This window comes from Anomaloglossus baeobatrachus, chromosome 7 (genome assembly GCF_048569485.1).
Source record: "Anomaloglossus baeobatrachus isolate aAnoBae1 chromosome 7, aAnoBae1.hap1, whole genome shotgun sequence".
Classification (NCBI taxonomy): Eukaryota; Metazoa; Chordata; class Amphibia; order Anura; family Aromobatidae; genus Anomaloglossus; species Anomaloglossus baeobatrachus.
The window spans coordinates 274,055,457-274,078,043 of record NC_134359.1 but is presented as its reverse complement, the minus strand read 5'-3'; positions in this window follow the sequence as shown (position 1 = coordinate 274,078,043).

Sequence of the window (22,587 nt, the reverse complement as noted above, 5' to 3'; positions counted from 1 at the left end):
ATCTGAATTTTTCAGACCATTTAGTTTGTTTCATATAATCTATTACCGTTGAGGTGTCTTTCAAATATCCCGGGTTCTGGAAATCAGAGGCTGTAAATGAAAATCTACCCATTTACTTAGATTTTCATGCAGCGACGAAATACTAGATACAGTCAGGGCCAGAAATATTTGGACAGTGACACAAGTTTTGTTATTTTAGCTGTTTACAAAAACATGTTCAGAAATACAATTATATATATAATATGGGCTGAAAGTGCACACTCCCAGCTGCAATATGAGAGTTTTCACATCCAAATCGGAGAAAGGGTTTAGGAATCATAGCTCTGTAATGCATAGCCTCCTCTTTTTCAAGGGACCAAAAGTAATTGGACAAGGGACTCTAAGGGCTACAATTAACTCTGAAGGCGTCTCCCTCGTTAACCTGTAATCAATGAAGTAGTTAAAAGGTCTGGGATTGATTACAAGTGTGTGGTTTTGCATTTGGAAGCTGTTGCTGTGACCAGACAACATGCGGTCTAAGGAACTCTCAATTGAGGTGAAGCAGAACATCCTGAGGCTGAAAAAAAAGAAAAAATCCATCAGAGAGATAGCAGACATGCTTGGAGTAGCAAAATCAACAGTCGGGTACATTCTGAGAAAAAAGTAATTGACTGGTGAGCTTGGGAACTCAAAAAGACCTGGGCGTCCACGGATGACAACAGTGGTGGATGATTGCCGCATACTTTCTTTGGTGAAGAAGAACCCGTTCACAACATCAACTGAAGTCCAGAACACTCTCAGTGAAGTAGGTGTATCTGTCTCTAAGTCAACAGTAAAGAGAAGACTCCATGAAAGTAAATACAAAGGGTTCACATCTAGATGCAAACCATTCATCAATTCCAAAAATAGACAGGCCAGAGTTAAAGGGGTTGTCCGACATAACAAAAATGTTTGAGTTTAAGCTAATCTGTGCTGTATTGTCATCTTAATCACCCCTACATTGTTATTTTTTGTTTTCTAACTTTTGTTCCTCATGAATTATACCTTTATTCTGTGCAGCTTTTTGTTTACATTCAGCTCCAGCAAACTGACCACTTCCTGTGCAAAACCTCAGTCAGAGCTGGCACCGCCCGGCCTCAGTGTTCAGCCCCACCCCAGTGTCCAGCCTCGCCCTCTGCCCGCCCCCTGCACACACATTCCCTGTCAGTATATTCTGCCCCAGCACTGACCTCTCATCACTAAACGGCAGATCACTGCAGGGCAGGACATTACAGGGCAGCACCCTACAGGACAGGACACTACAGGGCAGCACATTACAGGACAGGACACTACAGGGCAGCACATTACAGGACAGGACACTACAGGGCAGCACATTACAGGACAGGACACTACAGGGAAGCACATTACAGGACAGGACACTACAGGGCAGCACATTACAGGACAGGGCAGCACACTACAGGACACTACAAAGCAGCACATTACAGGACAGGACACTACAGGGCAGCACACTACAGGACAGGACACTACAAAGCAGCACATTACAGGACAGGACACTGCAGGGCAGCACATTACAGGCCAGGACACTACAGGGCAGCACATTACAGGACAGGACACTGCAGGGCAGCACATTACAGGCCAGGACACTACAGGGCAGCACATTACAGGACAGGACACTACAGGGCAGCACACTACAGGACAGGACACTACAGGGCAGCACATTACAGGACAGGACACTACAGGGCAGCACATTACAGGACAGGACACTACAGGGCAGCACACTACAGGACAGGACACTACAGGGCAGCACATTACAGGACAGGACACTACAGGGCAGCACATTACAGGACAGGACACTACAAAGCAGCACATTACAGGACAGGACACTACAGGGCAGCACATTACAGGACAGGACACTACAGGGCAGCACATTACAGGACAAGACACTACAAAGCAGCACATTACAGGACAGGACACTACAGGGCAGCACATTACAGGACAGGACACTACAGGGCAGCACATTACAGGACAGGACACTACAGAGCAGCACATTACAGGACAGGACACTACAAAGCAGCACATTACAGGACAGGACACTACAAAGCAGCACATTACAGGACAGAACACTACAAAGCAGCACATTACAGGACAGGACACTACAGGGCAGCACATTACAGGACAGGACACTACAGGGCAGCACATTACAGGACAGGACACTACAAAGCAGCACATTACAGGACACTACAGGGCAGCACATTACAGGACAGGACACTACAGGGCAGCACATTACAGGACAGGACACTACAGGGCAGCACATTACAGGACAGGACACTACAGGGCAGCACATTACAGGACAGTACACTACAGGGCAGCACATTACAGGACAGGACACTACAGGGCAGCACATTACAGGACAGGACACTACAAAGCAGCACATTACAGGGCAGGACACTACAGGGCAGCACACTACAGGACAGGACACTACAAAGCAGCACATTACAGGACAGGACACTACAGGGCAGCACATTACAGGACAGGACACTACAAAGCAGCACATTACAGGACAGGACACTACAGGGCAGCACATTACAGGACAGGACACTACAGGGCAGCACATTACAGGACAGGACACTACAGAGCAGCACATTACAGGACAGGACACTACAGGGCAGCACATTACAGGACAGGACACTACAGGGCAGCACATTACAGGACAGGACACTACAAAGCAGCACATTACAGGACAGGACACTACAGGGCAGCACATTACAGGACAGGACACTACAGGGCAGCACATTACAGGACAGGACACTACAGGGCAGCACATTACAGGGCAGCACACTGCAGGGCAGCACATTACAGGACACTACAGGGCAGCACACTACAGGACAGGGCAGCACACTACATGACACTACAGGGCAGCGCACTACAGGGCAGCACACTACACGGCAGCGCACTGCAGGGCAGGACACTACAGGGCAGGACACTACAGGGCAGCGCACTACAGGGCAGCACATTACACGGCAGCGCACTACAGCATTGCAAATAACAGCCCCACATCGGGCTCTGCACCCCACACCACATCAGGCTCTGCACCGCATACACATCGGGCTGTGCACTGCATACACAAACACACACACACACACACACATCGGGCTGTGACACACACACACACACACACCACCCCATAGGGAGTACATACTCACCCGTCATCGGTCCCCGCCGCTCCTGCACGTTCGCGCTCTGTCTGTGCTCTGGACATATCAGCACAGTGGTGATGTCACCGCTGTGCTGAAGAGAGCACAGACAGCGGGAGGGACGGTGATGAGAAGCAGCGCTGCGCTGCTTCTCATCAGCACTTTCAAATGTACCGGCTTCGGTGATCTGCGATGCCGGTACATTTGAATGTGTGATCCTGAGCAGGGGGCCCGCTGCTGGCGCTGACACCACGGCAGCCGCCGCCAGGCCACGCCCCCAGGTCACGGACCCCCACAGCAGTGCAGGGGGAGGTGCGGGGGAATGTGTGGGAGGGTGCAGGGAAGGGGGCGGGGCTCATCGCACTGTACCCGCCCAGCAGGGAGGCAACATGCTGTTTCCACATTTGCATGTCAACATGGTCCTGCCCATGTTGACATGAAATGACCGGAAACAGCAAAATCGCGGCAGGAGCGGTCACATGACCACTCTGAGCCAGGGGAGAGGGGCTGACAGCAGGGCAGGTAAGTGGTCTCTATCTACTTACCTGCCCCAATGTAGCCCAATAGGGAAATAATAAAAAAAAAGCAAATTAAGCCGGATAACCCCTTTAAATTTGCTGAAAAACACCTCATGAAGCCAGCTCAGTTCTGGAAAAGTATTCTATGGACAAATGAGACAAAGATCAACCTTTACCAGAATGATGGGAAGAAATAAGTTTGGAGAAGAAAGGGAACGGCACATGATCCAAGGCACACCACATCCTCTGTAAAACATGGTGGAGGCAACGTGATGGCATGGCCATGCATGGCTTTCAATGGCACTGGGTCACTTGTGTTTATTGATGACATAACAGCAGACAAGAGTAGCCGGATGAATTCTGAAGTGTACCGGGATATACTTTCAGCCCAGATTCAGCCAAATGCCGCAAAGTTGATCGGACGGCGCTTCATAGTACAGATGGATAATGACCCCAAGCATGCAGCCAAAGCTACCCAGGAGTTCATGAGTACAAAAAAGTGGAACATTCTGCAATGGCAAAGTCAATCACCAGATCTTAACCCAATTGAGCATGCATTTCACTTGCTCAAATCCAGACTTAAGACGGAAAGACCCACAAACAAGCAAGACCTGAAGGCTGCGGCTGCAAAGGCCTGGCAAAGCATTAAGAAGGAGGAAACCCAGCGTTTGGTGATGTCCATGGGTTCCAGACTTAAGGCAGTGATTGCCTCCAAAGGATTCGCAACAAAATATTGAAAATAAAAATATTTTATTTGCGTTTGGTTTATTTGTCCAATTACTTTTGACCTCCTAAAATGTGGAGTGTTTGTAAAGAAATGTGTACAATTCCTACAATTTCTATCAGATATTTTTGTTCAAACCTTCAAATTAAACGTTACAATCTGCACTTGAATTCTGTTGTAGAGGTTTCATTTCAAATCCAATGTGGTGGCATGCAGAGCCCAACTCGCGAAAATTGTGTCACTGTCCAAATATTTCTGGACCTAACTGTATAATGGGTCGCAGTGGAATGGGGAACTCATTTTTATGGGTTTTCGGTAAACCGTGAAAAATTGGAGTAATGGGATTTTTTTTATTATTATAAAAAACTCCTATTCTTTCCCCGTCTTCCAGCATTTGATTCGGGATTCTAGTACAGGATTCTGTGGGATTTGATTGGATTTTTTTGTATGTTTTATTCTTGTTCAAAATTTCATAAACCCATTTTTCAGAATATTTTTTATCCATAACTACAATACATCCTGCCTCATCTGATCATCCCTTTTTATAGTGCTAAAAAACAGAAGCGCTGATAGGGTTTTACCAGATAAGTACAGGTTAGTATATAGATAAATACACTCACCAAAAATGGTTGTGAAGGGTCACAACCACCGTAGATAGCATAGGATAATAGCGGCTGCCGCGGCCCCACGTGCAGAAGTCTTCAGTGTAGGAGGAGAAAAAGGGGTTAAACCCGCGCAATCCGCCAAATAAGATGTAGAGATGTTGATAGTTTAATCACTCTATTATTCCATAGGTCTACGCGTTTCAAGGTGCAGGGACCTCTTCCTCAGGACTGGTTGATTTTCTGGTCCTGAGGAAGAGGTCCCTGCACCTTGAAACGCGTAGACCTATGGAATAAAAGAGTGATTAAACTATCAACATCTCTACATCTTATTTGGCGGATTGCGCGGGTTTAACCTCTTTTTCTCCTCCTACACTGAAGATCATCCCTTTTTGAAAGACTAGCAATTGCTTTTCTCTCCTCAAGGGTTAAATTTTCATTACCCCTCCATCCATTATCCTTGGTGATTTTAAATTATTCCTTCAAATCTCTCTCTCCCTGGGTCAGGCCTGCAGTGCTGAGTGCGGTCTCTCCCTGTGTCAGGCCTGCAGTGCTGAGTGCGATCTCCCCCTGTGTCAGGCCTGCAGTGCTGAGTGCGATCTCTCCCTGTGTCAGGCCTGCGGTGCTGAGTGCGGTCTCTCCCTGTGTCAGGGCTGCGGCGCTGAGTACGATCTCTGCATATGTCAGGCCTGCAGTGCTGAGTACGATCTCTCCCTGTGTCAGGCTTGCGGTGCTGAGTGCGGTCTCTCCCTGTGTCAGGCCTGCGGTGCTGAGTACAATCTCTCCCTGTGTCAGGCCTGCGGCGCTGAGTGCGGTCTCTCCCTGTGTCAGGCCTGCGGCGCTGAGTGCGGTCTCTCCCTGTGTCAGGCCTGCGGTGCTGAGTGCAGTCTCTCCCTGTGTCAGGCCTGCGGTGCTGAGTGCGGTCTCTCCCTGTGTCAGGCCTGCGGCACTGAGTACGATCTCTGCATATGTCAGGCCTGCAGTGCTGAGTGCGATCTCTCCCTGTGTCAGGCCTGTGGTGCTGAGTGCGGTCTCTCCCTGTGTCAGGCCTGCGGTGCGAGTACGATCTCTCCCTGTGTCAGGCTTGCGGTGCTGAGTGCGGTCTCTCCCTGTGTCAGGCCTGCGGTGCTGAGTACAATCTCTCCCTGTGTCAGGCCTGCGGTGCGAGTGCGATCTCCCCCTGTGTCAGGCCTGCGGTGCTGAGTGCGGTCTCTCCCTGTGTCAGGCCTGCGGTGCTGAGTGCAGTCTCTCCCTGTGTCAGGCCTGCGGTGCTGAGTGCGGTCTCTCCCTGTGTCAGGCCTGCGGCGCTGAGTACGATCTCTGCATATGTCAGGCCTGCAGTGCTGAGTGCGATCTCTCCCTGTGTCAGGCTGGATTTTTGAGACCATTTAGTTTGTTTCATATAATCTATTACCGTTGAGGTTTCTTTCAAATATCCCGGGTTCTGGAAATCAGAGGCTGTAAATGAAAATCTACCCATTTACTTAGATTTTCATGCAGCGACGAAATACTGGATATAATGGGTTGCAATGGAGTGGGGAACTCATTTTTATGGGTTTTCGGTAAACCGTGAAAAATTGGAGTAATGGGATTTTTTTTATTATTTTAAAAAACTCCTATTCTTTCCCCGTCTTCCAGCATTTGATTCAGGATTCTAGTACAGGATTCTGTGGGATTTGATTGGATTTTTTTGTATGTTTTATTGTTGTCCAAAATTTCATAAACACATTTTTCAGAATATTTCTTTATCCATAACTACAATACATCCTGCCTCATCTGATCATCCCTTTTTGAAAGATTAGCAATTGCTTTTCTCTCCTCAAGGGTTACATTTTCACCACCCCTCCATCCATTATCCTTGGTGACTTTAAATTATTCCTTCAAATCTCTCTCTCCCTGTGTCAGGCCTGCGGTGCTGAGTGCGATCTCTCCCTGTGTCAGGCCTGCGGTGCTGAGTGCGATCTCTCCCTGTGTCAGGCCTGCGGCGCTGAGTACGATCTCTGCATATGTCAGGCCTGCAGTGCTGAGTAGAGATGAGCGAACCGGTCCCGGTTCGGCTCGAGGCGGTTCGCCGAACGGAGGTCCCGTTCGAGTTCAGTTCGTCGAAAGTTCGACGAACCGAACTAGAACCAATAGGCTATAATGGGAGGCAAACACATAAAAATGCATTATAAATGTACACAAACAGTTAATAAACATTGACATAACACTTACCGGTCCCCGCGATCCCTTCTGCACTCTGTCTCCTGCCGCTATTCCATCCGATGATCGCTGAATCCTCCCGGCGACCGGCACTGCCAGCAGAGATGCAGGACCTATCGTGACGTCAAAATAGCCATGTGACCAGTCACGTGGCTATTATCTCATTGGCTACAGACTGGTCACATGACTATGACACGTCATGTAGGACCTGCGAGTGCATCTCTCCGGTACACGGTGCACATATGTGTATCGCCGTGTACCGGCGACATGCACTAGCACACGGTCGACTCCCCGTTCCGTTAGGGACCGGCTGACACAGCCGGTCATTAACGGAGATCACCGTTGCCATAGCAACGCAGTTAGCGGTGACGTCACCGCTAACCGCGGCTCCGAGAGCACCATTGCTATGGTAACGCGTCTGTCAGCGTTACCGCTGTTACCGCTGACAGCCAGCACTGATCACTCACGGAGTGAAGGCTGCACGCTGCTTCCCGATTGTAGTGAGCATTGTAGTGAGGATGAGGTTCCCCAGCCCCAAGTGATGAGCTGGTGAACCTCATCCTTCCTCACTACAATCGTCACTACTACTACACTAGAAAGAAAGAAGACAGAAGAGCAGGATCATGGAGGGCTGACAGGGGGTAATAAAGATGGAGTCTCTAATGTGTCTGTGTATTTATTTCTATTAAAGTATTTTTTCTCTGTGTGGTGTTTTTTTTAACCCTTTATTGGAGATTCTTAATGGCCGGGTCAAACGTGCCTGACATTAAGAATCTCTGGCTTAATACTGGCTAGTAAAACAAAGCCAGTATTAACTCATGATTACCCAACAAGCCACCCGGCTCCAGGGCTGTTGGAAGAGTTGGATACAGCGCCAGATGATGGCGCTTCTATGACAGCGCCATTTTCTGGGATGGCTGCGGACTGAAATTCGCAGCAGAGGCGCCCAGAAACCTCGGGCTAACCTGTGCTGCGGATTCCAATCCCCAGCTGCCTAGTTGTACCCGGCTGGACACAAAAATGGGGCGAAGCCCACGTCATTTGTTTTTTAATTATTTCATGAAATAAGTGAAATAATTAAAAAAAAACAGGCTTCCCTATATTTTTGGTTCCCAGCCGGGTACAAATAGGCAACTGGGGGTTGGAGGCAGCCCGTGGCTGCCTGCTGTACCTGGCTAGCATACAAAAATATGGCGAAGCCCACGTCATTTTTTTGGTGGGCAAAAAAATTCTGCATACAGTCCTGGATGGAGTATGCTGAGCCTTGTAGTTCTGCAGCTGCTGTCTGCTCTTCTCCATACAGACAGACAGCAGCTGCAGAACTACAAGGCTCAGCATACTCCATCCAGGACTGTATGCAGAAATTTTTTGCCCCCTGAAAAAATTATGTGGGCTTCGCCATATTTTTGTATGCTAGCCAGGTACAGCAGGCAGGTACGGCTGCCCCCAACCCCCAGTTGCCTATTTGTACCCGGCTGGGAACCAAAAATAAAGGGAAGCCCTTTTTTATTATTTCATGAATTTCATGAAATAATTAGAAAACAAATGACGTAGGCTTCGCCCCATTTTTGTGTCCAGCCAGGTACAACAAGGCAGCTGGGGATTGGAATCCGCAGCACAGGTTGGCCTGAGCTTTCTGGGCCCCACTGCTGCAAATTGCAGTCTGCAGCCGCCTCAGAAAATGGCATTTTCATAGAAGCGCCATCTTCTGGCGCTGTATCCAACTCTTCCAGCACCTGCCTGCTATACCTGGCTAGCATACAAAAATATGGCGAAGCTCACGTCCTTTTTTTGTAGTTTTTTGGCAAAAAAAATAAAAAATGCTTCCCTGTATTTTCCATTGCCAGTGAAGGTAACACCAAGCAGTGGGGGTTAGCAGCCAGTAGCTGCTTGGATTACCCTTAGCTAGCAATAAAAAAAATGCAGCGGGAGCCCATATATATTTTTTTTAATTATTTATTTAAATAACTAAAAATAAAATGGGCTTCCCTGTATTTTGATTGCTGGACATCACAGTGCTGTAAAAATAAATCTTTAAAAAAATGACGTAGCGCTCCGCGGTATTTTTGATTCTCAGCGCAGATAAAGCAGACAGCTATGGGTTGCCACCCCCATCTGCCTGCCGTTACCTTGGTTGGCAATCAAAATACAGGGAAGCCCATTAATTTTTTCTATTTAAAAACTAGTTAAAAAAAAAAATGACGTTGGGTCCCCCCATTTTTGATAGCCAGCTAGGGTAAAGCAGACGGCTGTAGCCTGAAAACCACAGCTGGCAGCTTTACCGTGGTTGGGGATCCAATGTGGAGGTCCCCTCAGGCTCTTTTTTATAATTATTTTATAAATATTAATAATTACACAATAAAAGTAGGGTCCCCCCCAAATTGGATCACCAGCCAAGGTAAAGCGGACAGCTGTGGTCTGGTATTCTCAGGGTGGGAAGGTCCATAGTTATTGGGCCTTCACAGCCTAAAAATAGCAGGCAGCAGGCACCTCAGACGTGGCGCATCCACTAGATGCGCCAATCCTGGCGCTTCACCCCAGCTCATCCCGTGCCCTGGTGCAGTGGCAAACGGGGTAATAAATCGGGTTGATACTAGCTGTAAAGTCACCTGAGATCAAGCCCAGCAGTTTGTGATGTCATGGCGTCTATTAGATACCCAACATCATAAACTGTCAGTACTAACAAAAAAAAAAAATCGACAAAAGAAATTTATTTGAAAAAACAGTCCCCAAAACATTTCCTCTTTCACCAATTTATTGTAAGAAAAAAAATAAAGGGGTCCCACGACGACTCTGGACCGTCTAGAATATGGGGAGGAGACACTCAGGGAACGTATCCCCCATTTTCTAGGAGTGTGGACCCTTCATGTGAGGAGTGTGGGTGCAATGAATCTGCACTCACTCTTCTCGGGTCCACAGCAGCAGAGTCCATGTCGTAATGGTTGCTACCAAAGCTGCAATGCCCTGCTCATGAGGTAAGGGCATGCCTAATCAGGAGAATTACTGTAGAGGAAGCTCTGCTCACTGGTATATAGGTGCTCAGAGGTAATAATAGATAAAATTAGTGAGTAACCTCGGCACTCTAAATCTCCCAGACTAAGTCAGTAAGTCACAACGAATAGTAATGCAAAATCACTATTTATTGGTCCGTATTAAGAAAAAAAAAATTTTCATAAGCATATATGTTTTTGTCCAAAACAAGTTACAAATGACGTTTCGGCCTGAGCCTTCGTCAGATTGGACTTATCTGCATGTAATCATGAAAAATGACAATAATCAGTATCACATAAGAGTGAGAGAACAATAACATAAACTCGAACAATGTAGAGGTACAATTGGGATGCAGCAAAAAAATTGCAACACAGCAAGAAATGAAACACATGATACAAATGTCATAATACAGTACAAGGACAATATAGTAATGACAAATATGGGGTCAGAGTAGGCTTAGACAGCTCTGGTACGAAAGAGATGTCAATCATAAAGTAACATGTGCAGTAGGTGTAGAGCTACAGTATGCATGGCAGAGCTAATGGGTAGACCGACCATAGAAAAAGAACGGAGAAAAAGTGGAGAAAAAGTGGAGAAAAAGTGGAGAAAAAATGGAGAAAAAAATGGAGAAAAAAATGGAGAAAAAGTGGAGAAAAAGTGGAGAAAAAGTGGAGAAAAAAATGGAGAAAAAAATGGAGAAAAAGTGGAGAAAAAGTGGAGAAAAAGTGGAGAAAAAGTGGAGCAAAAGTGGAGAAAAAGTGGAGAAAAAGTGGAGAAAAAAATGGAGAAAAAGTGGAGAAAAAGTAGAGAAAAAATGGAGAAAAAGTGGAGAAAAAGTGGAGAAAAAGTGGAGAAAAAGTGGAGAATAAGTGGAGAAATAATGGAGAAAAAGTGGAGAAAAAGTGGAGAAAAAAATGGAGAAAAAGTGGAGAAAAAGTGGAGAAAAAATGGAGAAAAAAATGGAGAAAAAATGGAGAAAAAGTGGAGAAAAAGTGGAGAAAAAGTGGAGAAAAAATGGAGAAAAAAATGGAGAAAAAGTGGAGAAAAAGTGGATAAAAAATGGAGAAAAAAATGGAGAAAAAAATGGAGAAAAAATGGAGAAAAAGTGGAGAAAAAGTGGAGAAAAAGTGGAGAACAAATGGAGAAAAAAATGGAGAAAAAGTGGAGAAAAAGTGGAGAAAAAATGGAGAAAAAATGGAGAAAAAGTGGAGAAAAAGTGGATAACAAATGGAGAAAAAGTGGAGAAAAAGTGGAGCAAAAGTGGAGAAAAAGTGGAGAAAAAGTGAAGAAAAAATGGAGAAAAAGTGGAGAAAAAAATGGATAAAAAGTGGAGAAAAAGTGGAGAAAAAGTGGAGAAAAAATGGAGAAAAAAATGGAGAAAAAGTGGAGAGAAAGTGGAGAAAAAATGGAGAAAAAAATGGAGAAAAAGTGGAGAAAAAGTGGAGAATAAGTGGAGAAATAATGGAGAAAAAGTGGAGAAATAGTGGAGAAAAAGTGGAGAAAAAAATGGAGAAAAAGTGGAGAAAAAATGGAGAAAAAGTGGAGCACCCTTTGGTGCCTTTCATGTGGCACTAAGGGGTGCTTAGCTTTGTATTTAGCCAAAAAAATGAAAAAAAAAATGACGTAGGGTTCCCCCTAGTTTTGTAGCCAGCTAAGGTAAAGCAGACGGCTGCAGCCTGCAGACCACAGCTGGCAACCTCACCTTGGCTGGTAATCCAAAACTGAGGGCACCCCACGCTGTTATTTTAAATTAAATAAATAATTAAAAAAAAAAAACACGTAGGGGTCCCCCCAAAATTGGATCACCAGCCAAGGTAAAGCAGACAGCTGGGGCCTGATATTCTCAGACTAGGGAGGTCCATGGTTATTGGACTCTCCCCAGCCTAAAAATAGCAGGCCGCAGCCGCCCCAGAAGTGGCGCATCCATTAGATGCGCCAATCCTGGTGCTTCGCCCCAGCTCATCCCGCGCCCTGGTGCGGTGGCAAACGGGGTAATATATGGGGTTAATACCAGATGTGTAATGTCACCTGGCATCAAGCCCTGGGGTTGGTGAGGTCAGGCGTCTATCAGATACCCGACATCACCAACCCAGTCAGTAATAAAAAAAAATAGACGACAAACACATTTTTATTTGAAAAAACACTCCCCAAAACATTCCCTCTTTAACCAATTTATTAGAATGAAAAACAAATCCAGGTCTGCTGTAATCCAAGGGGTTGCCATGACGATCCACACTGTCCCAGTCAATGAAGAGCAGAATGTTCCCCATTGGCTGGGAGAGCAATGCAGTGACCTGAGCTAACATCAATGGGTCAGCCCAGGTCACTGCAGGGCATGACAAGTGCTGCTGTCAGCGAGGTACATTACCTGCGCTGATCTCCAGCACTGCCGACAGCCCCTGTCACTGAGTTCAATGACCGGCGCCTTCACACCAAGTATCGCGAGAGGCCCGTGACGTCACCGCTAGTCAGTCTCGGGTCGGAAGCGAGAGAAGGGATGTGACAAGCGGCGGCCATTGAGGACAGTGACAGCGCTGAGGTCGGGATGGCGGGACTTCATCACCGCAGGTAAGCCGAGCGGGACCGTGTGTGTGTGTGTGTGTGTATGTGTGTATGTATGTATGTGTGTGTGTGTGTGTGTGTGTGTGTGTGAGTGTGTGTGTACATGCCGCGGGCAGGAGGGGGCGGAGCGAGCTGAGCCGGTAAGTGTGGGCTTCCTGCACGTAACTAGGATAAACATCGGGTTACTAACCAAAGCGCTGCTAGCGATGGCTCCTGCACACTGTAGCTGTAAAAAGCCCTGCTTTTTGCTGCTAGAACCGTTCTCGAACGTTTCTAGAACTATCGAGCTTTTGCAAAAAGCTCGAGTTCTAGTTCGATCTAGAACAGGCCCCAAAATCACTCGAACCTAGAACTGGAGAACCTCGAACCGCGCTCAACTCTAGTGCTGAGTGCGATCTCTCCCTATGTCAGGCTTGCGGTGCTGAGTACGATCTCTTCCTGTGTCAGGTCTGCAGTGCTGAGTACGATCTCTTCCTGTGTCAGGCCTGCAGTGCTGAGTGCGATCTCTCCCTGTGTCAGGCCTGCGGCGCTGAGTGCGATCTCTCCCTGTGTCAGGCCTGCAGTGCTGAGTGCGATCTCTCCCTGTGTCAGGCCTGCGGTGCTGAGTATGATCTCTCCCTGTGTCAGGCCTGCGGTGCTGAGTACGATCTCTGCATATGTCAGGCCTGCGGCGCTGAGTGCGATCTCTCCCTGTGTCAGGCCTGCAGTGCTGAGTGTGATCTCTCCCTGTGTCAGGCCTGCGGCGCTGAGTGCGATCTCTCCCTGTGTCAGGCCTGCAGTGCTGAGTGTGATCTCTCCCTGTGTCAGGCCTGCGGCGCTGAGTGCGATCTCTCCCTGTGTCAGGCCTGCAGTGCTGAGTGCGATCTCTCCCTGTGTCAGGCCTGCGGCGCTAAGTGCGATCTCTCCCTGTGTCAGGCCTGCAGTGCTGAGTGCGATCTCTCCCTCTGTCAGGCCTGTGGTGCTGAGTGCGATCTCTCCCTGTGTCAGGCCTGCAATGCTGAGTGTGATCTCTCCCTGTGTCAGGCCTGCGGTGCTGAGTGCGATCTCTCCCTGTGTCAGGCCTGCAGTGCTGAGTGTGATCTCTCCCTGTGTCAGGCCTGCGGCGCTGAGTGCGATCTCTCCCTGTGTCAGGCCTGCAGTGCTGAGTGCGATCTCTCCCTGTGTCAGGCCTGCGGCGCTGAGTGCGATCTCTCCCTGTGTCAGGCCTGCAGTGCTGAGTGCGATCTCTCCCTCTGTCAGGCCTGTGGTGCTGAGTGCGATCTCTCCCTGTGTCAGGCCTGCGGTGCTGAGTACGATCTCTGCATATGTCAGGCCTGCGATGCTGAGTGTGATCTCTCTCTGTGTCAGGCCTGCGGTGCTGAGTGCGATCTCTCCCTGTGTCAGGCCCATACCTCCCAACTTTTCAAGAAAGGAAAGAGGGATAAAGCATGCGGCGCGCGCAAATTTTGACCACGCCCCTAGCCACACCCATTTGGCAGTAAGGGTCATTCAGCAGATGTCCCGCACTGTTCATTCATATTCATAGTAGTCAGAATTTTTTTATATTTCTATGTGTCATTATATGACATGTTGCTTATTTGTACCTATAAATCCATGTTCACACGTTGCATAAATTCTGTTTCTTTTTGTTTCTGTCTGCACCAAACTACACAATAACAATCTTCTCTGTTTTTTTCCATTTTTGCTGCATTTTTTCTGCCTTTTCTCCATTATTTAATGTGTTTTTGGTTCAGATGTCATTTGCGTTTTTAAGTGTTTTTATTGTACAGAGAAGCTTTTTCCTGCATTTTTTAAGCTCCACATAGAAACCTCCAGAGAAAAAAAACCCCGAAACCGCAGAATTCAGCGGCGTCTTTTCATGAAATCACATCCACTTTACTTGGACAATTAAACACAGCGGAATAAATGTGCAAAAAACAGCAGAAAAAAATGCAGCATTTACACTACATGGGAATATGGACTAATGGTCCAAGCAAAGTGGATGAGACGTCATGAAATCTCCGCTCCTGGTGCGTGGAAAGACACCGCTGAACTGTGCGGATTTGGTGTTTCTTTCTTTATAACCTTCAGGATTCACATCAGCAACAAACATGTATCAAATAAGGGGGACAATGTTTAAAAAATACCGCAAACACGTAATAATCAGAGAACATTGTTATTGCACTCGTGGCGCGGACACCTGCAGAAAAAATGCAGCATTTACGCTATGTGTGAACACGGCCTCAGTGATAAATTTTTATTACATTTTTTATGGGTTTTAATAAAGAAAAATAACAAATTGCGCCATTTTGTTCCCGCCATTTACCGATCCCCATAAATAACCTGATCACTGTGTTGTTCAGGTCATTACGATTACAGGGACACCAAATATGTCCATGTTATTTGCTGATTTGTGATGTTTATTATTTTATAAAAAAGTGTAATAAAATTACATTATTCTATTTTTTTTATTATTTTTAGTAATTTTATTAGAAGTAAAAAAAAATCCTCTTTTCCTCTCTCTCTAGAATACAGGAGATAGAGACACTGCTGTGTACAATGGAGATGTGTCCTGTGTAATCTGCTGTGTAAGAGGCTGCATTGTAGGTTCATTTATGTAAAATACTCCCCCTGACAACATCAATTCTAGTGGCTCAACAGCTAGAGCAGCTAGGAAAGCCAAGAGGCTGCTGGACACAAGTTTTGAACGTTGCTGGTTTAAATCCAAGGTGGTGAAGATAAAAAAAAAAAATTGTATTTGTGTTTTTTTCCTCATTTCTTTACAGTAGTTTTATGGGAACAAATAAATCTGACTCTTTCCTTCACCTACATTGAGATACAGTATCTATCTATCCCTCTATCTATCTATCTATCTATCTATCTCTATCCCTCTATGATTCTATCTATCTATGATTCTATCTATGATTCTATCTCTATCTATTATCTGTCGTGTATCTATATATATCCCTCTATCATCCATCCCTCTATCATCCATCCATCCCACTATCATCCATCCATCCCTCCCTCTATCCCTCCATTCTCCCTCTATCATCCATCCATCCCTCCCTCTATCCCTCCCTCTATCCCTCCCTCTATCCCTCCATTCATCCCTCCCTTCATCCCTCTATCATCCATCTATCCCTCCCTCTATCCCTCCCTCTATCCCTCCATTCATCCCTCTATCATCCATCCATCCCTCCCTCTATCCCTCCATTCATCCCTCCAATCATCCCACCATTCATCCCTTGATTCATCCCTCCATTCAACCATCTATCATCCATCCATCCCTCCCTCTATCTCTCCATTCATCCCTCCATTCATCCCTCTATCATCCATCCATCCCTCCCTCTATCCCTCCATTCATCCCTCCATTCATCCATCCCTCCCTCTATCTCTCCATTCATCCCTCCATTCATCCCTCTATCATCCGTCCCTCCCTCTAACCCTCCATTCATCCCTCCATTCATCCCTCTATCATCCATCCATCCCTCCCTCTATCCCTCCATTCATCCCTCCATTCATCCCTCTATCCCTCCATTCATCCCTCCATTCATCCCTCCATTCATCCCTCTATCATCCATCCATCCCTCCCTCTATCCCTCCATTCATCCCTCCATTCATCCCTCCATTCATCCTTCCATTCATCCCTCCAATCATCCCTCTATTCATCCCTCTATCATCCATCCATCCCTCCCTCTATCCCTCCATTCATCCCTCCATTCATCCCTCTATCATCCATCCCTCCCTCCCTCTACCCCTCCCTCTATCCCTCCATTCATCCCTCTATCATCCATCTATCCCTCCCTCTATCCCTCCTTTCATCCCTCTATCATCCAACCATCCATCCCTCCCTCTACCCCTCCACTCATCTCTCCATTCATCCATCCCTCCATCCATCTTTGCAGCTGAATAATCTGCTTCTGGTATCTCACCTGCAGTATAGAGGTCAAGATAACAAAATCTTCCTATGGGTTTCAATACAGGAAGTAGCTCAGTGGTAGAGCTGCTGCCTTTGAAACAATGAACTCACAGTTCCACGGGTCCCTGCCGCCCCGAAAATCCAGAGCCGATGATAATTTAATTTAATTTATTCACTGCACTGAGGGGAGGAGCCGGGACATCAGCTGTGAGCCGCGGGGCTGCGGGACACACCTCTAAAATCGTGGCAGTCCCTCAGAATCCGGGACGGTTGGGAGGTATGGTCAGGCCTGCGGTGCTGAATGCGATCTCTCCCTGTGTCAGGCCTGCGGTGCTGAGTGTGATCTCTCCCTGTGTCAGGCCTGCGGTGCTGAGTGCGGTCTCTCCCTGTGTTAGGTCTGCGGCGCTGAGTGCGATCTCTCCCTGTGTCAGGCCTGCGGTGCTGAGTTCGATCTCTCCCTGTGTCAGGCCTGCGGTGCTGAGTGCGATCTCTCCCTGTGTCAGGCCTGCGGTGCTGAATGCGATCTCTCCCTGTGTCAGGCCTGTGGTGCTGAATGCGATCTCTCCCTGTGTCAGGCCTGCGGTGCTGAGTGCGATCTCTCCCTGTGTCAGGCCTGCGGTGCTAAATGCGATCTCTCCCTGTGTTGGGCCTGCAGGAGTGGCACTAGATGGATTAGGAGTAGAGTTGAGCGCGGTTCGTGGTTCTCCAGTTCGCGGTTCGAGTGATTTTGGGGGCTGTTCTAGATCGAACTAGAACTCGAGCTGTTTGCTAAAAGCTCGATAGCTCGAGTTACGTTCGAGAACAGTTCTAGCAGCAAAAAGCCAAGCTAATTACTAGCTGGATTTTCGCTGTAATAGTGTAAGTCACTCTGTGACTCACACTATTATGAAATTTCAGAGTAAAGTTTGCGGGGGCAGCACGTTCAGATCACTGCCATTTTTTTTTTTTCTGTTCTTCCTTCCCTAAGCGCGCGTGTAGTGGGGCGGGCCAGCATGTCAGCCAATCCCAGACACATACACACAGCTAAGTGGACTTTTTGCCAGACAAGCAAGGACATGTGTCATAGGCTGTCTGTGAGGAAAATCCTGGGATATGAAGAGGAATTATGATTTCCAGTCATAATCGCTCTCATCACTCCATGGCAGTGCCCCCCTCCCTTCTTGTTCTCAGATGTCCAACATCTGGGAAGGTGTCACATCCCAGCAACACATCCCATGGCCATCTCCTGTGATATGGAGATTAGATGATCTGGGAACAGTGGACACAGGATGACTCCCTGCCGTCACCCTGTAGCAGGGGCTGCTATCTAATTAGCAAGCTTGGAAGTATCCAGACAGAACGACTCCAGTAAAATATGGTTCATATCTCGCAAGCCATATTTCCGATAAAAATGGCAGGCATAAAAATGGTGTCTCCGCATGCGGACGATGCTGGCGCACCCTTTTTATGGGAGTAAGACCTGGGGAAATACCCCAGGCGTGATATCAGCCAATGGGGAACTAGTAGACAAGTCATGAGTCCTCTCGTTCTGTAGCTAAATTCATAACTGTCACAATGAGAGCATTGGCGTCTGCCTACGATGTTCCCAGGCCAAGTTATGGCCCATATCCCCTGTTGTGGATATTATCCATAACTCCAGCCAGGGGTGGAGCAGTGCTCCCTCTGAGGTCACAAAGGTAGGAGGGGACCTGGATTTGCCCAGGTTGATAACCCCAATTTGGCCATTTTCCAGGGTTCTTTTGCTCGGGGGTCTGGTCAGGGAAGACCTGTGAGGGAGATCCTGGAAGCCTGGTCCATGGCGCCCCCCTGTGGCCAGACGCACAAGGTAACTGCTCGAACTGTGTATGCCTGTTTGTAAACCATGCTTTAATTGTAACTGTACTCTGACCTACAGTTAGGTCCAGAAATATTTGGACAGTGACACAATTTTCGCGAGTTGGGCTCTGCATGCCACCACATTGGATTTGAAATGAAACCTCTACAACAGAATTCAAGTGCAGATTGTAACGTTTAATTTGAAGGTTTGAACAAAAATATCTGATAGAAATTGTAGGAATTGTACACATTTCTTTACAAACACTCCACATTTTAGGAGGTCAAAAGTAATTGGACAAATAAACCAAACCCAAACAAAATATTTTTATTTTCAATATTTTGTTGCGAATCCTTTGGAGGCAATCACTACCTTAAGTCTGGAACCCATGGACATCACCAAACGCTGGGTTTCCTCCTTCTTAATGCTTTGCCAGGCCTTTACAGCCGCAGCCTTCAGGTCTTGCTTGTTTGTGGGTCTTTCCGTCTTAAGTCTGGATTTGAGCAAGTGAAATGCATGCTCAATTGGGTTAAGATCTGGTGATTGACTTGGCCATTGCAGAATGTTCCACTTTTTTGCACTCATGAACTCCTGGGTAGCTTTGGATGTATGCTTGGGGTCATTGTCCATCTGTACTATGAAGCGCCGTCCAATCAACTTTGCAGCATTTGGCTGAATCTGGACTGAAAGTATATCCCGGTACACTTCAGAATTCATCCGGCTACTCTTGTCTGCTGTTATGTCATCAATAAACACAAGTGACCCAGTGCCATTGAAAGCCATGCATGCCCAATGCCATCACGTTGCCTCCACCATGTTTTACAGAGGATGTGGTGTGCCTTGGATCATGTGCGTTCCCTTTCTTCTCCAAACTTTTTTCTTCCCATCATTCTGGTACAGGTTGATCTTTGTCTCATCTGTCCATAGAATACTTTTCCAGAACTGAGCTTGCTTCATGAGGTGTTTTTCAGCAAATTTAACTCTGGCCTGTCTATTTTTGGAATTGATGAATGGTTTGCATCTAGATGTGAACCTTTGTATTTACTTTCATGGAGTCTTCTCTTTACTGTTGACTTAGAAACAGATACACCTACTTCACTGAGAGTGTTCTGGACTTCAGTTGATGTTCGTGAACGGGTTCTTCTTCACCAAAGAAAGTATGCGGCGATCATCCACCACTGTTGTCATCCGTGGACGCCCAGGCCTTTTTGAGTTCCCAAGCTCACCCAGTCAATTCCTTTTTTCTCAGAATGTACCCGACTGTTGATTTTGCTACTCCAAGCATGTCTGCTATCTCTATGATGGATTTTTTCTTTTTTTTCAGCCTCAGGATGTTCTGCTTCACCTCAATTGAGAGTTCCTTAGACCGCATGTTGTCTGGTCACAGCAACAGCTTCCAAATGCAAAACCACACACCTGTAATCAACCCCCAGACCTTTTAACTACTTCATTGATTACAGGTTAACGAGGGAGACGCCTTCAGAGTTAATTGCAGCCTTAGAGTCCCTTGTCCAATTACTTTTGGTCCCTTGAAAAAGAGGAGGCTATGCATTACAGAGCTATGATTCCTAAACCCTTTCTCGATTTGGATGTGAAAACTCTCATATTGCAGCTGGGAGTGTGCACTTTCAGCCCATATTAATATATATAATTGTATTTCTGAACATGTTTTTGTAATCAGCTAAAATAACAAAACTTGTGTCACTGTCCAAATATTTCTGGCCCTGACTGTATGTATATTCTGTAGATCCCCCTATTGTATATATTGTAGTTTCTAGTGTGGCTTAGGCCGACTAAATTATACAATTAATCTTGGGCTGTTCTGTTATCTCGATCTTGAATCCCACGTCTGTGTGTCTCGGCTAATAGTTACCGTGAAGCGGTTGGTGGGCAGCGAGTTGTGCCAAGGATTATTGTGGGGAGGCCAGTGAGATTCGGGGAGATTTTATATATTCCGCCCACGGAGGTCGGGGGGAATATATACCCTACTCTCACCGGGGGACCCTTCAATAATCGGCATAAGTAGTATAGCGGCCTCCTTGCTTATTGTCGGGCAATTCCATAATTGGCCTGACTAATAAGAGGGGCGCTAGAGAGCGCGTCACGTGCTCTGTCTGTCGGTCGGGAGGTATAAAGAAGGGGTGACCCCCACTTGTTTACCCCCCGATCGTGACATTGGTGGCCAGCACGGGGGATTTCTGAGTGACCCCCCCGGTGGTTCGTGACATATTGGTGGCAAGCGGTGGGATCGAGATAATAGTGTGTGTGAGTGTGAGACCCATACTCCCAGACACTAAAGACTGCCTGCAGCAGCTGTGGCTGCTGGGGTCTTCAGACTAGCTCAACACTAGAGTGTCAGATTGCAGATACTGTAGGTGTGTGGAGGCATCAGGTGTCAGTTCTGTGTCAGTGACCAAAGTCTGCAAGAATGGCTGATGGCACCAGGAGCAGAGCTATGCAACTGGCCAATGCTAAGGCAGGAGCCGAAGAGAGGGAGGACGGTGCTGTGGACAGCAATGAGGAGGTTGTCCACGAGCCCTCCAAGAGCCCGACGCCAGAGAACAGCTCTGCAGAGGACATCGCACAACCTGGCACTCATGGACAAGATGAGGAGCACACCCAAGGGTCCTCAACGAGCCAGATGCCAGTCCTCCGCTCTGAAAGGGACAGTGAATCGCCTAGCACTGCAGCGTGCCGCAGATCACCACGTGCCATTCCACCGAGCCTGGCAGGCTCGGATAGCCTTCTTCAAATGGCTATGGCCCTACTCCGGGCTGGAGACCGGGAGGGCTACAAGGAACTCATGGCAGAGCGCAGGGCAGCGTGTGAGGCTGAGGCTGCGGAGCGGCAGGCAGAGCGTGAGGCTGCGGAGCGAGAGCGCAGGGCAGAACGTGAAGCTGCGGAGCGCAGGGCAGAGCGCAGGGCAGCATGTGAAGAGCGAGAGCGACAGGCAGACCGTGAGCACCAGCTGCAGCTTGCCAAGCTCCAGCCCTCATCAGCCACATGTGACCTTCAAGACACCAAACTTCCAAAGGTCCGTGTTGAGGACTTCCCAGTGCTGGAGAAGGATGGAGACTTGGACTCTTTCCTGACTGCTTTTGAACGGACTTGCCTGCAGCACCATCTGGACAAGGACCAGTGGGCCAAATACCTGACCCCCCCGTTTAAGGGGTAAGGCCCTGGATATCCTTGGGGACTTGCCTGCTGAGGCAGATCAAGGCTTTGACACCATCAAGCGGGCCCTGATCCAACAGTACAACCTCACTCCGGAGTCCTACCGCAAGAAGTTCCGGAGCCTACAGAAGAACCAAAGGACTCCTGGGCAGACCACCGGCGGGCCACTTGCCAGAGCTGCCGACCACTGGACCCAAGGCCTGCAGCTTACCACCGGACCGGAGATCCTGGACTTGTTCATCATGGAGCAACTTTTGTGGAACTGCCCTGAGGATCTCCGTCAGTTCATCCGAGACCAGAAGCCAAAGGGGTCCACGGCTACAGCTGCCCTGGCCGATGACTACACCAACAATCGGGCCCCTGAGGCCAGGAGAGCGGCCACCAGTAGCACCTGGAGAGGGGGTAAGTTGAATTCTGCGACTGCCCCACCTGCCCCCTAGACCGCAGGGGGTATCCCCCTCAACTCCCTCTCCAGGCCCGTGGCAGAACCAAGACGGTGCCACCAGTGCAACCAACCTGGGACACTTCAAGGCCATGTGCCCTCAGCGTCCCAAGGCCCCGTCCCCCTCCCAAGGGCCGCCCAAGGTGTATTGTGTGGGTGGGGGTGGTGGTAGGTCCCTGAACAGCTTTCAACCTGTCACCCGTCGGCCGGTCTACGACCATAGGACTGCGAGACAGCGCCTCGGAGGTGACTCTGTTGTGGCCTGAGATGGTGTCCCCCCAAGACTTGGTACCTGGAAAAACCCTCGCTGTCTCCGGTATTGGAGGCATTGACCCGGCGCTGCCCATCGCCAGCGTTTATATGGACTGGGGCGCAGGACGAGGGGTGAGGGAGGTGGGGGTAACTGATCGGATCCCCGCAAACGTGTTACTTGGGACAGATTTGGGGCAGATAACCTCCCAGTTTGGGCCCCCCCCAAGGGCTGAACC